This window comes from Coregonus clupeaformis, chromosome 26, assembly GCF_020615455.1.
Source record: "Coregonus clupeaformis isolate EN_2021a chromosome 26, ASM2061545v1, whole genome shotgun sequence".
NCBI lineage: Eukaryota > Metazoa > Chordata > Actinopteri > Salmoniformes > Salmonidae > Coregonus > Coregonus clupeaformis.
Genome location: NC_059217.1, coordinates 1,382,263 through 1,394,731, shown reverse-complemented (window position 1 = coordinate 1,394,731; position 12,469 = coordinate 1,382,263). Strand labels below are relative to the sequence as shown.

The 12,469-nt window shown below is 40.5% G+C and overlaps 1 long non-coding RNA gene across 1 annotated transcript; it reads right to left on the bottom strand.

Annotated features, from left to right (window-relative positions):
- Positions 1–1,556: 1,556 nt before the first annotated feature.
- LOC121539944 lies at positions 1,557–9,196 on the bottom strand. The gene is made up of 3 exons (XR_005995429.1): positions 9,000–9,196; positions 2,528–2,675; positions 1,557–2,070 (listed from the first exon to the last, which is right to left on the bottom strand). It is a non-coding gene; the product is annotated as an uncharacterized LOC121539944 (long non-coding RNA).
- Between the last annotated feature and the right edge of the window lie 3,273 nt (positions 9,197–12,469).

Here is a 12,469-nt window from a genome sequence, read left to right as displayed (position 1 = left end):
TTATGACCATGGATGTATTTCAGTCTCACAAAATGATAGTCATGATGCAAGATAGGATTCCAAACAGATGTAAATAACTAGTATTGTATACCCAGCAAGCTAGCTAAGTTTACTAGCAAACAGTGAGGAGAAACAATAATACACCAATTTACTGTTGCAAATCTCTAAAAAATAAGCTGGTTTTACTATAAAAATATTTGCCTAAGCATGCCTGATAGACATGGCTGTAGGTAGATACTGTCTGCCTACCTACCTAGGTATATTTGTACGGTGTGGTCACTGTGCAAAGGTTGAGGGTTATGCCATATTTATTTATATTAGGCTAAATATTGTTCTAAATGTAATCTCTGTGCCTGTGCACATGTACAATATGCATGTTCAACTAGTCTACCCTAATGTTGATGTTATGCTGGCACAGTTCAACTGTCGTTCAAACTACAATAGAGTATAATAATTGTTTTTGTTTTGTTTTACAGACAATACCTCGGTGCCTGGGCTTCTTCCTGGAATGGATTCTAGATACAGAAACAGAATTCCTTTGCCTGCGTGTGTCATTGTAGCAGAACTGTATACCGTGAACTGTATCCCTCTCAAGGGATTAGACATTATGCTGGATTTCAAGCAGATTACTCATGAGGAGCTGAATGGCAGTTTGATCTGGGCAACACTCCTCCCACAGATTTACAAGTATTCTCTGAACGTTACTACACTGATCATACTGGATTTTCTTACTCTATGTTTCTTTGTGAATGGCAATTTCATCATGAACACCAGTTCTCTTAGCTAAATATTGTTACACCAGATAATGTGATTTAACCAAATATTTTTGGTATCCACTACTAGGAGTTACAGGATAGGTACTGTTTGGTGTAGCACAGAGAATTTTGAACCAACCTTAGCGATGCCGTCTTCGTCCTCGATTCGGGGAAACAGGAGTCTCATAAAATGTCAGTGTCCAGTTGCAGGGGGTCAGTTTGAATTTAGAAACTGCTCCGTTATTAAAATAAATACTTGTTTTGCTCCATGAAGTAATCCAACAATGTGTATGCTGGCATCTTGTCTTTTTCAAGTCTTCTCTCATTGATCGAGACAGGTCTCTGTCATCATGACATGCAGCACTTTGGGGTGGACACCCACCTTTCTCGATCGATGAGAGAACACTTGAAATAGACAAGATGTTGGCAAAAATCTTTGGGTAAATCACATTATCTGGTGGAACAATCTGTATCTACAGTTCTTTGCACTTGTGTGTCTCTACACCTGAGACACACTCGGACACACTGAACTGCACTACACTGTTCATAAAAAAATGTCTATGTTACTTTTACCTTATAACATTCTTGTGGAATACCCTGTTCTCTTGAGTTACCATTAAATCGTTTCTTAAGATATCTGAATGTCTAGCATCTGTTTGATGCTACAGAGCCCTGTACAGCTTATATAACACATTTAGAAGATTGATAGAAAATATCCATATTTATTTTATGGTGGATCTACATCAGGGCTCTCCAACCCTGTTCCTGGAGAGCTTACCGTCCTGTAGGTTTTCACTCCAACCCTAATCTGGCAAACCTTATTCTCATAATTAGCTGGTTGATAAGATGACCCACGTTAGTTACAAGTGGGATTGGAGCGAAAACCTACAGGAGGGTAGCTCTCCAGAAACAGGGTTGGAGACCCCTGTTCTATATGGTCTTATGCTGAGCCACACTAGCTGTGTTCACATAGGCAGCCCAATTCTGATATTCTTCCCACTAATTGGTATTAATCACATCAGCTCTTTTTCAGAACTGATCTGATTGGTCAAAAGACCAATTAGTGAAAAAAAGATCAGAATTGGGCTTCCTGTGTAAAAACAGCCATAGTCATTCATCCGGCTTCGGTACACTGGCTATGGTGTTCGGCATGGTGGGCTGGGGAAGCTGAGACTCTTTGTGCTTATGGCAAATGGTCATGTCCTGTCTGTGGTGAACGGCCAGCTGGATAAGAGTCTGCCGAAAGTGGTGTAGAGCTTCTTAACCACCAACTGTTTGGTTCTCTTGCAGAAGATTTGCTGGTACTGCACGTCTCCTGGAAAGACATGGTTGTGGTGTTAGCGTTTTACACTTTTTGTGGAAGCGTATTGTTTAGGGACAATGAGAGGACATTGGGATCTGCTTTTGAGAGGAAAGATCAGTCAATAAAGTGAATGGGCTGGGGGGCTAAAGAAGTTGTGAAAAGTCTTAGGAGGGCAGTTGTTACACAGTATGAATTGTTGTGTATGGGAGATTGATGAGAAATGGCACCTCAACTGTTCTCATACACAACAACACATTTACTGTCTAAGCACAACTCTGCACAACCAAAACCTCCTTCATCTCAAAGTACTGTCTGTAAACCTCCCCCAGCCCATTGACTTTTACAGATCATTCTTGTGAATAGTTGCCCTTAGCAGGGGATTTTTGTAGACATGTCTTTGTATTGTGTTGAGAATCTGCAGAGAGGAGGAGGTGGTTGTGTCATTACTGTTGTAGTCTTGATTTTATACCTTTCAGTGTCCCTTGCTGGTTTCTGTCCCACAATCTTGTTGTGCTCCATAACCGCAAGGTGTGTCCACTCTCTCATGCTTGTGTACCCAAAATGCCACCGCTATGGGGTATTTTTCAGCAGGGCACTGTGGAATGACTCCAGATAACCTGAGTTTTACAAAGAGAAAAGGTAAAAAGAGAAGAGGGGTAGACTAAATTGATTACATGGTCTGGAAGGTACTCTGTGGCCCTCAGGCTACATCTAACCACCTGTAACCCCATAACACAAACACTACCGAATTCATGTTTATGCCATGCTTACTGTAAATTGAGCTATCTTCGCCGTCAGCTTGTAAATATTTTTGCCAACTTACCTTCACCTTATACAGAGCTAGGGGTTGGAAGCGCATGTTAGTGGAATCAGATTCTGTACCATCTACAACAAAATACACAACAATACACAATTTAACCACCCCCCTAATTGTATTGATCTATCTCTATTAGACTGGCAAGCTTATCATACCTAACATGGACATTTCAATATTGTCTGCTTGCTGTTGGCTAACTAGCTATAGCCATAGGGTGGCGCACAATTGGCACAGCGTCGTCCGGGTTTGGCCGGTGTAGGCCGTCATTGTAAATAAGAATTTGTTCTTAACTGACTTGCCTAGTTAAATAAAGGTTAAAAAAAAAAATGGCTGCAAGATTGCTATCCAGCTGAGACTGACTGAGAACCAGCTAACCAACCATAAACAATTTATACACATTCATCATTGCTAACATTACCAACACACAAACAGAGAGTGAGTTAGCTATATCGACAATTCAATTTTTAGTAACAGAGTGATATCCAGAAATTGTGGAATAGATGGCTACCAGATTGAGTTACTCTTATTTGCTAACATTAGCTAGCTTACGTTAGCTAAAGTCAGTCAAAGATAGAAGGAACAAACTAACACGTTTACTCTGCTGAAGGTAGTTACCAGTCTAGCAGTGACTACCATGGCAAAGGGGAAATTGATTGACAGTGTGTATACCAATAAAGATAGCTATATGATTTAGCTGATGGCTTTCAGAGTTCAATATAGGACAGCAACGTCGATAGCTAGCTTTCTAGCCTAGCTAGTTAAGCTAGGTAAGTTGGCTAGCTAGCTAATGTTAGGTTACCTCTAATCGAGAATCTTTTGTTTTGTTGTGAAGGGAAAAAATAGATGGTATCGCATCACTTCTCAGGTGTCGTCGAAATGGATTCTCCATCAGTTCAGCCTGAAAATTCCTCTGATAATATTTGGTCACCGTAAGGCGCATCATTCTTGATAGCCACAAGCCACTGGTAAATCTCTGTTAGGTAGAACGGTGATAACTCATTTTCCCGCTTGTTTGTAATTAGCACAGCCAGGCACAGAACACCACACAGGCATGATGACAAACATTAGTGAAAAACAAATATTTTCCAAAAAAATCTTCCCTACAGAAGTTCTGCCATCGTCCAAGTTTGTGGGCACGCCCCATCTACCTTAGCGGGCGGTATCTGCATTCACTATGAATGCAGGACTTTGTGGTTCACTATGAGCATACGAATACACAGGAAGTCGAAACTTCCCGATTCTACCAGTGAAAAGAAAATGTGCTTGTGCTAGCTTAAGGTTTGGATAATTGTGATGTTGATGATAAAAACATAATGTTGTTAATATTGTAATGACTATATGTGACCGACCGCCTCGACTTGGTCTTATGTAGCAAAATTTGAACTGGTGTTTTTTACATTGGATAAAAGTAGAGACTCAGAGCTAGAAAATGGTATATCATACACTGCAGTTGAAAAACAACGGGGAAGTAATTCTGCTTTGAAATTTGATAAACTTGTAACCCCACTTTTGAGAAAATGACCCTTGAATGTTTTAGTACACCTACTGGAGAGCTCTTCTTTGTCTACACCCATTCAGCGTCGTTCACACTCTCTTAAGCCTTAGCCCCACCCGTCTCTTTAAGGACTCACATGTGAGGCCATTTGCTAAACAGAGTGATTAGTTTAGTAAACAACCAAAGATTTCAGGACTAAAAGTGGTGAAAGTAGTAGCCTACAATAAAGAAAAACTGCATGTAAAAATACACTTTATCTAGTCCTTGGCCTATATCCTAATCTGACTTTGGTGCAGGTCATGTTGTCCTTCACACTATACATTTACATTTTAGTCATTTAGCAGATGCTCTTATCCAGAGCGACTTAGTTAGTGAGTGCATACATTTTTCATACTGGCCCCCCGTGGGAAACGAACCCACAACCCTGGCGTTGCAAGTGCCATGCTCTACCAACTGAGCTACATTATAGTCTCTGGTAAACACACACACTATATCAAATAAAATAAAAAGTTGATTTGTCACATGCACAGGATACAGAAGGTGTAAACAGTACAGTGAAATGGTTACTTGCAATATCAAAAAAAGAAATTGTCCAGATAAAATTATATTTTAGAATTATTAGATGACGCTTACCTGACACACTTGTCTAAATTGATGGGTCATGTGAAGGAAATGCTATAACCAACCCCCAGCCACATCTAGCTAAGTGGATGGGTCACTATTGTCTAGACATGTACACATGTTGTGGTAATCACCCCCAGACACACCTGGCTAACGTGATGGGTCATGTAATCATCTGGCGAAGTGTTTTGTTTGACATGTAGCTAGCTAGCTAAACAATGAACCGGCATAATCCCAACTCATACTACTACCAACCAATACAAACATTGTCAAAGCTGTGTAGTATGAATCTCCAGGTAGCTAAAGCTAACCAACCAGGTTCAATGTTAGCTAGCTAACAGTAGGCTATGACTAAGAACACAAATTGATTTCTGATTCGAATAATAATACTACACAGATCATACACGTAACATTAGCTAGTGAGCCAGCAAGCTAATGTTCGCCAGCTAGCTAACAGTACGCTTTAACTTGCAATGAAAACGACTTTCTGACAAAATTAGAAACTCATAATATCTGAACATCTAGCTAGACTCTAACCCGTATACATTGATGAATGCTTCACGGCAGACTGGTGGAACCATTTAACTCTGTTTTGTTTGTAGCTACATCTTGTTTGGCCAGCGTTGTGTCAAGTCACTCCGGTTCACACTGACCATGGCGTGTGCAGAAAGTAGCAAATCACTTTTTCCAACTGATCTGTCGATAGTGCCTGCTAAATTCAGGGCATCAATGTTGTTGAGAAAATAAGCAAAGCTTTTGTAGTTCTCGATGGTTAATGTTATATGTTTCAAAAACGGCGCAGTAGAAAGGACTACCAACACATACTGAGCAGCTCACGTTATAAACAGAAGCATGCTACATGGCAGACAAGGTTCCTGTATTTTTCCATGGCTAAACCAACTAGGCTCGTAATTGTAACTATTTTTTGTGTATTTACGGATGGAATACAAGTTTCTTATTAAGGCACATGAAAGTTCCAGAAGGCATTTATGCCAAAAAAATGCATTTTGATTAAAAAATATATGTTCACGTGCCTCTCCTGTGAAGTAGTGATGTGCGACATATATATCGTTTCCTGAAACGAGTCACATATGCCGTAGCAGAGCCAGGGTGAAATTCCCCTGTAAGTACATGTGAGACCAAAGAAAGTATTTTCATTTATAGCTAGTCATTATAATACTCACTTCACTGCCACACCATCAGGTCAGTAAGTGTGACAGATGAGCTATAGTAAGTTACTGTGAAATTTACAACTACAGACTTGCAGCTAGTTGACTGTAAGTTATTGAAAATTAAACACTAACTTTCTGTGAACCAGATGCCATCGAGCGACTGGAAAATGCACCGTAACCTTTTAACAATTTAGCTTTTCATTGTCACAAGTACTTACAAAGATGACAGAACTGAGAGTGTCAATAAAGGTGCTCAACCTTGAGCAACATAACGATAAACCACTTAAACTTGTACAACATTTCCACTGACAGTTGACACAAATACAACATGTTTTACACCATGGCCCCAAATATGCTAATGAGCCCGAACCAGCACATTACCACCGCCTACATTTCAAAGTGCAGTAATGATTGTACCTTATATTGAATATATTATGTAGAAAAATTTACCGTTATACTAGATTATCTACACATGTACCGTAAAAGGTACCAACTTGTACCATGTGCATTCCTATGTGTACCTCTGAAAGTACCTTATGTGTACCTTTGACCTTTTTGTAAACCGGGAACAACATTGTACCCTAACCATACTCTTACCTTTGAGAGTGTGTGGATATACGTTCTTGGGTACAAATCAGTATCTGATGGCACTGCTGAGACATTAACCCTTAGCCTACAATGGTCGCGCCCCTGTGGAAATCTAATAAAAAATCCCTATCAAAATCTGTCTGTTTAAGCTAGAGATATCAATCCAGCGCATCCACCGATATCGCCCTTACGCATCTGCGGTGAAAGGTGGCAGAGCTAGAGCAGTGTTTGTCAGACCATGATACGTCCCGAAAAATCGGTCTTCTCACAAAATCGTATGTAGCGTCCAAACGGTTTGGCCTACAAACTATTATGACCACTCTATTGAAAGATGTGACTCTCACGAACACGATGGTGGATGCCTAAAAATGCCCAAAAGCCTCACAAGACTCGTCTGAAGGTCCCCGATAACAGGTAAAAAAAATTATGGAAGTATGTAAGGAGATAAATACAAGTTTAAATAGTTTCCTGATCTTTCTTTTTTAACCCCCTTTTTCAGTCTTGTCTCATCGCTATGGGACTCCTGATCACAGCCATTTGTGATACAGCCTGGGATCGAACCTGGGTCTGTAGTGACGCCTCTAGCACTGCGATGCAGTGCCTTAGACCGCTGCACCACTCGGGAGGCCCCGATCTTTCTCATACGTGTGAAATTCCAGGGCATTGACATGACATTGTATTCATGAATATTATGTCATTGCCTCACTGTTCATTCACCTGGTCTCTCCATGTCTCATAACGTTTCTCCATGTGTCCTTTCTCCTGTAGAGTACCACAGTCTGGAGGATGACGGAGAGAGCTACCCGGGCAGGTGGCAACGTTCGCCCCCAGACCCCTCCCGAAGAGGCTCCCGCAAGAACCGCAAGAAGCCCAAGAACGGCAGCCGGGACTGCCGCATGGAGAAGAAGGAGATGCGTGTCAGAGACCTGGGCCTGGGCTTTGACTCGGACGAGATCGTCCTGTTTAAGTACTGTATGGGGACGTGTTCGAGCTCCCGTAAGAACTACGACCTGGCCCTCAAGGCCCTGACAGAGAACGGAAGTATCTCCAGCAGGAAGGTGAGTGCCCACCCCTGCTGCCGGCCCACCCGCTACGAGACTGTCTCCTTCATGGATGCCCAGACTATATGGCAAACCATCAAGTGGCTGTCCGCAGCTAACTGTAGCTGTGTGGGGTGATGGGCAGGGATTAAGAGGAAGTCTACCTGCAGAACACACATGCATAAAGAAGCTTCAGGGTGAAGAGTAGAAGAGGCTGAGATGCCTTCACTGTGGGTGTGTTGGGCATAAAGGGTGGATCAGAGCCTGGATTGAAGCCTCTTCTTCCAAAAGTTGGGTCTCAGCCTGACGTGGATCTACTTTGGATTAATCAGTCAGAGCCCAGGAGTCGCAGCTCTGGAGACTGGAGAGGACTGGAGCTCCTTGGCAGGGGTTGGTTAGGAGTAGTCAGAGCCAAATGTTTAGAGAGTTAGGCCAACTTTTAGAATGTTGAATATTGTAGAAATTATAGACAGGAAGTTACATAGCATTGTTTAAATATTCTCCATGTAATGTTAATGTGGCGCTAACATGGCTGCCATAGAATGTTGAAGTGTCATGTAAATGCATCAAAATGCAGAAACCGCATTGGCCAAATTCTCTAAATACATGGCTCTGGGAGTAGTTGTCTTCCTCCCTATGACTCACTCCCTGTGCTGACAGCAAGATGCCACATAAGAAGGTGGACCTCCCTTGGTGTCTGCCCTCATCTGCCTTTTGTTACATCTAAAAAAAGGAGATCATGAAGCAAAACTATTGGACCATTGGACCATAACTCTAAACCAGAAGAGAAGCATTGTGGGTTACAGGGCAACTGACTGTATAGAGGGCAACCAGTTTGAAGACCAAATACTTTGATGTGAAGAAATATTAAGAAGCGAGAAGTGAAGTTGTTTGGTTTCGAAGGCTCTCTAAAAAGAACAGAATAACTATCATGCATTTGTATGTTTCCTTCTTCAATGGCAGCTCATCCACATAGGGTTTGGTCATATCATAGCAAGGTAGCTTTGAGCCAATCGTAGTAAAAAAGAAATAATCTAATCCTATCTCCCACTGTCTCTATACACAGGCTATGGGAATTAAATTACATAGACATACACCATGGCATTCAGTTGATTCCAATCACTAAGCACACATCTACTCTTACTTTAGTAACGCAGAACTCATGCATGCCTTGAGAACAATATCAAAACTGTATCAACTGTACCTACCTAGATTAAGACTTGCAGAATCTGAGGCACTTGTTTGTAGCTTGTTTACTGTACATGTCTATAAACAGTGTGTTGTAGGATGCCATCACAGGGCCAAGGTCAGTCATGGCCCAGCCAAACCTCACGCTGACTGACACACATGGTTTATTTTCAGCTCTGAATGTGGTACATCACCGATGTCAACTAAAGGTTTTGGATTACAAAAATAATTTAGCATATTGACAACTGTTATTCTGAATGTGCTTATAATACTTTTTATTGTGATTAGAATATATATCTCATATCATATTGTTTATCTATGTGATGTTTCTTATGGACAAATATAACTCTTCATTTACACCACTCTGTTGCAGCTGTGTTGAAGGAACGTTTGTGTGGACTACATAAGTACATAATGTCTTCTGATTGGCTGCCTCTCCACACCTGACCAATGAAATGGAGACATACGGCAGAGAGAATAAGACACCATGTAGATACAGTAATGCAAACAAGGGGAAGGTTTACATAGTAATGTATCACACATACTGCATTATAGTGTTGAGAAATCTATATTTATATCAAGTGGTGTTAAAATAATTTTTAAGTGAAGCATTTTTGTTCAACTGTTGGAGCTTGTAGAGTAAGTAGGTTTCCATAAAGTAAGGTTATATTTTCATCTGTATGTAGTATAACATTGTGTACATTGTATAGTTCTGCATCATTCTCTCAGGACCATGCTGTAATGTTTTACATTAGCGGAAAGACATACACTACCGTTCAAAAGTTTTGTGTCACTTAGAAATGTCCTTGTTTTCGAAAGAAAAGCTATTTCTTTGTCCAGTAAAATAACATCAAATTGATCAGAAATACAGTGTAGACATTGTTAATGTTGTAATGGCTAATGTAGCTGGAAACGGCTGATTTTTAATGGAATATCTACATAGGCGTACAGACGCCCATTATCAGCAACCATCAGTCCTGTGTTCCAATGGCACGCTGTGTTTGCTAATCCAAGTTTATCATTTTAAAAGGCTAATTGATCATTAGAAAACCCTTTTGCAATTATGTTAGCACAGCTGAAAACTTTTGTGCTGATTTAAAGAAGCAATAAAACTGGCCTTCTTGAGACTAGTTGAGTATCTGGACCATCAGCAATTGTGGGTTCGATTACAGGATCAAAATGGCCAGAAACAAATAACTTTCTTCTGAAACTCATCAGTCTATTCTTGTTCTGAGAAATGAAGGCTATTCCATGCGAGAAATTGCCAAGAAACTGAAGATCTCGTATAACGCTGTGTACTACTCCCTTCACAGAACAGCGCAAACTGGCTCTAACCAGAATAGAAAGAGGAGTGGGAGGCCCCGGTGCACAACTGAGCAAGAGGACAAATACATTAGAGTGTCTAGTTTGAGAAACAGACGCCTCACAGGTCCTCAACTGGCAGCTTCATTAAATAGTACGCGCAAAACACCAGTCTCAACGTCAACAGTGAAGAGGCGACTCCGGGATGCTGACCTTCTAGGCAGAGTTGCAAAGAAAAAGCCAATAAAAAGGAAAGATTAAGATGGGCAAAATAACATAGACAAGGGACAGAGGAAGATTGGAAAAAAGTGTTATGGACAGACGAATCGAAGTTTGAGGTGTTCGGATAACAAAGAAGAACATTTGTGAGACACAGACGAAATGAAAGATGCTGGAGGAGTGCTTGATGCCATCTGTCAAGCATGGTGGAGGCAATGTGATGGTCTGGGGGTGCTTTGGTGGTGGTAAAGTGGGAGATTTGTACAGGGTAAAAGGGATCTTGAAGATGGAAGGCTATCACTCCATTTTGCAACGCCATGCCATACCCTGTGGACGGCGCTTGATTGGAGCCAATGTCCTCCTACAAGAGGACAATGACCCAAAGCACAGTTCCAAACTATGCATGAACTATTTAGGGAAGAAGCAGTCAGCTGGTATTCTGTCTATAATGGAGTGGCCATCACAGTCAACGGATCTCAACCCTATTGAGCTGTTGTGGAAGCAGCCTAAGAAGTGCCAATCAAGCCAATCCAATTTGTGGGAAGTGCTTCAGGAAGCATGGAGTGAAATATCTTCAGATTACCTCAACAAATTGACAACTAGAATGCCAAAGGTCTGCAAGGCTGTAATTGCTGCAAATGGAGGATTCTTTGACGAAAGCAAAGTTTGAAGGACACAATTATTATTTCAATTAAAAATCATTATTTCTAACCTTGTCAATGACTACATTTCCTATTCATTTTGATGTATTTCCTATTCAAACTAAGTTCATGTATGTTTTCATGGAAAACAAGGCCATTTCTAAGTGACCCCAAACTTTCGAACAGTAGTTTGTAGTTGGATATCATCTGGAGAACTATCGTTCATTATAGAAATGTTATGATCAGTCTTTCAAAACTTGTTTGTATTCACAATAACAAACAATCAAGAGTCTATTGAAAGATGTATCCATACACTGTTATTGTTCTATTCATGATGTCATTCATTGTCTCAATCTTTGTGTTTTCTACCCAGATCCCATCACCAACTGTACTACAGTATAACCAAAGCATGTACTGAGAGAGATTTCCATCCTGTTTTAATTATGTGCTTCAACTGTAACACATGCAGAGATTTTGTGTTTATTCATTGTTCACAGCACTATATTTAGGGACTGACAAAGTGTGAACAAAGAAGATTACTAATCTTTATTCTGCCTTCAGTTCATGTCTGGTTTGTGGTTCTATGAAGCTGAAGCATCTGGTGTGTGTTTGATCTGCAAACATGTGGCTGATTAAGTCCAAACTTAACTTCCCTGTTAGATGCTATGCATCTCATTATCGCCTTACTGTACATTCGGGAAAGTATTTATTACATTACAATTATTTATTTATTGTATTTCATGTTATACACTTGTTCTTACAAATATCAGATATTTATTATTTATGAAATGGCCATGTATGCTTTTTTTAAATGTTACCTTTGTTTCTCTGTGAAAGAGCAAGAATGTTTCCAAGCAAGTCACACACACAAACACACACACACACACACACACACACACAGAGGTGTATCCACTATCCACTAACTTTTTATATGAGAGATGAGTGCCAGTTCCTGGCACGGTATTAGAGACCAAACACATCTGTTCCCTTTAGATGTAGCTCTAAAGCCTAATGTATACCCTACACAAGTACACAATGCAAGAACTACGATTAGCTATGCAAAATAGCGATCCTGTGTAGTTGCGTAGCAAAAATATGCAAACGTGTGCAGTCCCACAACTCAAAGCGAATATATAGGATTGCCTCTTGCATAGCTAACTGCATTCTTGCGTTGCATACTTGTGTAGGGTATTTATGTTGTTTTTATTGATGTTACTGTTATGTCTGAAGGGTCGCAGGACACTATTTTTGTACCTCTTTAAGGAATAAAGCTTTTTAAACTTAATGAAAATGTATTGCCTGTCCTGATATGTATTTCTTTACATACA